Below are 6481 nucleotides of genomic sequence, written 5' to 3'. Positions count from 1 at the left end.
CGATTCGAATATTATGTAATATTCAGATAAAGTACAGTCGACTCCGTGAAAAATTAATCGCATTACAAAGTGGAGCGACCCAATTTCACCCACTCCGTAATTTCGTATCTGCCCGCTGTCTGCTCATAATTTAGGAAATGTCAAAAAGTCGTAAAGATAATGCAGGAGTTGGAGCTGTCGTAATATTATAATATTCTTGTGTATCCGCGAGGAAATTTGAGTGATAATAAAATTTAAGCATGAATTATTACTATTGTGGCATAAGGATTTGTAATGGATAACACAGATCTAATGGATTTTGAAAAACTCTGCGTACATATAAAACTTTATTGCCGAAAAGGTAGTAGTTTAGGTTTTATTGCAGTTTGATATTGAATCTTATTACCTATTGACATCTCAACCGTAGTTCTTAATGGTCCCAAGCGGGTTATAAGAGCGAGATTCGGTTACAGGCGATAAAAATGTTAGATAAATTGTTTATTTACTATTACAGGTATATAAGAAGTAGAATAATAATATTATAATTACTATTCTAGTTAGGCCTGATGGTATATGATGATTAGGCCTGATGGTATATAAGAAATGTAAAAGTTTGTATGTTTGATAACGCATCAAACATGCTTGAATGATATTTGAGCAAAATGGGGACTGTTAGTAATGAGGACTGATGATCTCATTGCTAGCAATGTACCATGTCAGTTAACCTCCACGCGGTTTCCCCTGGAAACCATCACCATACATTCCTGGTGAATTTATCACGATGAGCTAACTGACCTACCTCATGATCATCTTATTATCCTCCATTGGTATCAGACCAGCGTAAATCGTTAGCGCAGGCTGGTACACCATCCCGGGAAAAATTGTAAATAATAAATTGGTATACAGATATTGTTACTTTCTCGTTTTCTTTTTCTTTACTCTGTAAATTGTATCAGTTTATACTTCTAACTGACTTTCCAATGAAGGAAACACCGATATCAACCAATCTGAGAGACACACTAGAAGGTACCTATGTTGATATGAAATATACTCAGCGAAATGTGATCATGTCAAGTAATGCGTTCAAAAAAAGATATACAGTTGAAAATGCTTCTGATTAACCCATCTGGGATAATAGTCGTAAATATACGATAATGATGATGATGATGATGATGAGAATATTAAGTAAATATTCCTTTATCGAAATAGTAATTTGTCATCAAATATACTCCACATATTAATGTTTTGTATCTCAAATTGATCGACATACAGATACACCTATCCATTTATCGGTTGTCAAATAAATTACACATCATCATCATTAGAAACTATTGATAATCTTAACTACAGACAAAATTACAGCTATTTTTTTATATAACAAATGTTTATGATACGAAATCAATGTTTTGATAACCTCAAATTATTTACCGCCTATAAAAACTATTGGCTACAACTCTTCCTACATTAATATGAGTATTCTATAGATATTACATTTCGTACAATACGATGGCAAGAAATTCCTTATTTTTAAATATTTGTTGTTTTATGTGAATATTAGCTGTGCCCACAACTACGTCCGTGTACAATGACGTTATTTCTATATAACATTTCATCTGCCCTTTCAACCCCCTACTACCCTTTTTTCGAATTAAAAAGTAGCCTATAGCCTTTTTTAGGATCTAGACTATCTGTGTACCAAATTTCATTTAAATCGGTTCAGTAGTTTTGACGTGAATGCGAGACAGACAGATATAGTTACTTTACATTTATAATATTAGTAATGATTTGGTTGCGATGGTATTGTTACCATTCCTTCATTGCTCTTGCCTTCTGCTACCATACTAGTTTTGTTACGACATATATTTTTATAATTTACTATTATACATTCATATTGCGCCTTTAATTGCAACCAGCTTTGGCTGCACCAACCCCAGAGTCCTATGCACAGTACTACACAATTGCCATTCTGAAATACTAAAATATCACAAACCCTTAGCAAAAATGTATTTATTTATTCAATATGACATTATATAATTATTATATACATGTCATATTAGGTACTATATATATTAATATATGTATATATTCACTTGCATTTAATATATATTATATAATGTTTATTAGTAACTTTGTGATTGTTTTTCGTCATAACTGCCCCACAACGTTTTCTGTATACCTACAGGTTAGCTGGTGGAGAATACCATACGGCATTAAGCTCTACTTTGTACGAGTTATATTGTGCATTAAAGAATAAATAAATAAAATGAATAAACACTTTAATCGAAAAACAACTTACAAAGAAATATGCTTAGTAGCTGAAATAGTACGCAGACAATTTTATACCAAGTCTATCTCAAATAATAATAATTATCATATTAATTATTAATTTTTCATATAATATTTTATTTATTTTCAAATGTACAAATATTATAAAATTGATTATACATTGGATCCCGCACTAGGCGGACCTGTATCGCGGGACTCCACAAAAGAATTGCCAAATAAATTTATACAACTATTTATGATATCCTTCCTTTCTGAGACAGGAATAGAAAGATAGATACGATTTACAAAAGGCATAAATAGACCAATGTAGAATAAAGCAGATAGATGTAGTTGATTTAGAATATTCTAGAATATCAGTTGTACAGATTTTTTATTAACACAAATATGTTCGAATAAACGTAAATGTGTATTTTGTATATTTTTCGCTTTTAATAAAATTTATTATATTAATAATAGAAAATACTAGTACTATTACTCACTATCGAAATGGTACCAAGAAGCTCTCACCTGTAACAAAATAAAACGTTTTAGTACACAATACAGACAACTAAAGAATAGGCTAAAAAGACCTAAAACAGAGTTATTTGAGTTTATAAATAAAACTAGAATATCTTTACCCATGTATATCAAAACTATTTATTTATTAAAAAGTAGCTGGTTTTACGTAAGTACCGTTTGACGAAAGTTATTAAATCGAATTAGATTTTACAACAAACTGTAAGAGTCAGTTTTAAATCTGCTAGAAAAAATATTGTAATCATTATCATAATATAGTATTAAAAAAATCGGTTTCGCTGTCTCATTCATTAATAATCGTACTCATTCATGAGTATGTTTATCTGTATTGGTCTGGGTGTTTTCTATGTACTATATGTATTTATCATTACATAGTATAAAACAAAGTCGCTGTCGCTGTCTGTCCCTATGTATGCTTAAATCTTTAAAACTACGCAACGGATTTTGAAGCGTTTTTTTTAAATAGATAGAGTGATTCTAGAGGAATGTTTATATATATAATACATGTACACCCTTGCGAAGCCGGATCGAGTAGCTAGTGTTTTATAAAACACTTTATTTCTTATTATAATATTACCCCTCCGATAGATCCCCCGTCCAATTTAAACGGGGATCGAAATTACGACGGCCTGAGCCGAGATTCGCCCCCTAGTGGTGACTCAGACTAAAGTCGTATCCGTCAGACAGGAGTTGGCATTCAGCCGCTCCATAAGTCCTTCCGCGGGTTTGGAGTGCCATCTGCACTCGCCCCCTAACGTCTGGTGAAGCTGTAAAGGCCAGCTGCGGCCAACAGCATTAGAGTAGTCCGAAAAAAAAAAATATTATAAAATTATAGTTTATAAATGATAATGAAGTTTTTGTAGAAAAACAATCTAACTTTCAATTAATATGACAATATTATCTGATTGCACAAAGATTGAGTGCGTAGCGATTTCCATGTTAGTTGATGTGTATTTACTTAGAACAACATAATAATATATTTAAAATTCTCTATTTTTTACACAAAAACTACTAAGTTTTAAATGAAATTTGGTACATACTTAGAAAGATTGTTACTCTGTAACAATGTTTTTAAAGAGAAATTCTAACTTATAATTCTCATAGAGACGACAATATTATCTGATTGATTGCGTAGCAGTTTCTACGTTGATTGTCGTATGCCTAAAGTATATTTGCTTAGAACAACATTTATTTAAAAGAGTAACACGCAAGTTCCTTGTTTATCCTATATAAAAAAATATGACTATACAAACCAACTTATATTAAGTTTATTTAAATATAAATAAATTCTATTTCTATATAAATATTATGTGATGTTATCAATGTAATTTATTCTGTATAACAGCTTGTTCTGCATTAAAGTAATTGACTAAACTATTTTCATAAGAAACTTCCGGCGAAATTATTCGACGTGCTTATAGTAAGTTTATTTGAATATATTATAGATTTGTACTACTTCTCTATTTTTTAACAAAAACTATTATACATATTTAAATGAAATTTGATGAATGAGTGCTAGAATAAAAAAATATGACTATTCAAACTTACTTATATTAAGTTTATTTAAGTATAAATAAATTCTATTTCTATATAAATATGATGTGATATTATCAATGTAATTTATTCTGCATAACAGCTTGTTCTGCATTAAAGTAATTGACTAAACTATTTCATAAGAAACTCGGTAAAATTTTCTGTATAACGACATTCACAAATAAAAACCATAATACTGCGCATAAATTGAATTTTCCTCAGCTTACTCGACTGGAATTTAATTCAGAAATATTTTATTCAGTAAACTTATAATGTGAATATAAATATTAAATTATATTTAAACATTATTCAGCTATAAATATACGAAAATAGATATTTGCTAGATATTCAATTTTCATTTCTAAGAATATGTAGAAATTATTTATATAAATGTAAAATGTCTAATAAAACTACATTAGCTATAATGCTCTATTACTTTCTTAAAAAAAACAAATGTTAACTTAACTTAATATATATATCATATATAATATTTATTATTTTCCTTCATCATCATTATATATTTGTTACTTTATAGTTTTCTCCTGTTCATGATATATTACTTACCTGTTCGATATTTCAATCCGTCTCCTTAAGGTTGCCTTGAAAATATTGCTTTTAGCAATAAGGCCGCCTTATTGTAACGATACATGTGTCCTTTGTTATATTGTTTGTCTTCTTCTTTACTGTATGTTGCAAATAAAGTATATTCTATCTATCTATCTACCTTAGAAAATATAGTAAAATCGTTATTCTTATTTTTACTCTAACATTTTTGTGTCCCTAGTCTCTACTCTAATATATACTGACGGTCTCATGACGGTGATCTAACAGTTTAGTACGCCGCTTTAATTTCGATGGTCGCGGGTTGAATTCTTCGCATGTTTTGTAATTTCTATTCATTAGTGTGATTGTTTCTAGGCCCCTCAGATCTCCCCGTCCAATTCAAACGGGCATCGATATTACGACGGCCTGAGCCGAGATTCGAACCCCTAGCGGTGCCCTCAGACTAAAGTCGTATCCGTTAGGCGAGAGTTGGCCTTCAGCCGCTCCATAAGTCCTTCCTTGATTTGGAGTGTCATCTGCACTCGCCCCCTATCGTCCAGTGAATCTGTAAAGGCCAGCTGTAGCCAACAGCATTAGAGTAGTCCGAAAAAAGATTGTTTCTAATGCTCCGCTGTTACATTTATCTCCCTATATACCTATATAAATGTGTTGATCTTAGTGATCTAGCGGTTTAGCATACCTTTTTACTTCCGAGCTTCGCGCGTTCGATTCCTCGCATAGTTTGTACAATAATATTCATTGGTATGATTGTTTATAATAGTGTGGGTATTTTATATATAAATTACGTATGTATTTATAGACAACTCTGTATAAGTTGTCTATGACACTGTTTATAGTAATACCGTCCTCGAATATGACGAAGCGTCATTACGTTCATATTTTAGGAAGCCAGACAAATCGATTTGGAAAATGTAGCGAGTATGGCTTATTCAATACGTTCGATTAAATTATTTATATTCTTAACCGGGACTTTGAGACTTATTTGATTTTTTATTTGATTTTATTTATTAGAAAACAACGGCGTTACATTTTAATTTACATTAACGTATGTTGTAATATAGCTACTATAGGTTTCACTTAATTAACACAAAGTATTGTATTGGCTTGCGCTAAAACAAAACAACCAAATAGGAAATTAATGAATCAACTGAACACACAAAAAAATGAATGAAATAAATTATTGAATGAATGAATGAATGTAGAAGCTATACATTTCCATATAATATATACTGTAAATATATACTTAATATGAATAATTTTATGGTAAACTAACTGTTCTTGCGATTTCGTCCGCGTGGAATTTTATTTTATTTTTCTAAAATAAAAGTAGCCTAAGTTACTCCCTATTACATTAGCTACCTGCCAAAAAAAGTCCCGTCAAAATCGGCCCAGCCATTTCAGAGATTAGACGGAATAAACAGACCGACAGACAGACAAAAAATTTAGAAAGTGGTTTTTAGGTGTATGTACCGTATTTATATTCATATCCATGCAGTAAAAAATGATTATTTCAATATTACAAACAGACACTCTAATTTTATTTATATGTATAGATGTGTACAGATGAGGTGTAACCTCTCACGACATGTTTTGACTAAGTTGC

The sequence above is a fragment of the Achroia grisella genome, unplaced genomic scaffold (genome assembly GCF_030625045.1).
Source record: "Achroia grisella isolate CSIRO2021 unplaced genomic scaffold, CSIRO_AGI_Agris_v1 utg483, whole genome shotgun sequence".
Lineage (NCBI taxonomy): Eukaryota > Metazoa > Arthropoda > Insecta > Lepidoptera > Pyralidae > Achroia > Achroia grisella.
Note: the sequence above shows the minus strand (reverse complement) of the source record.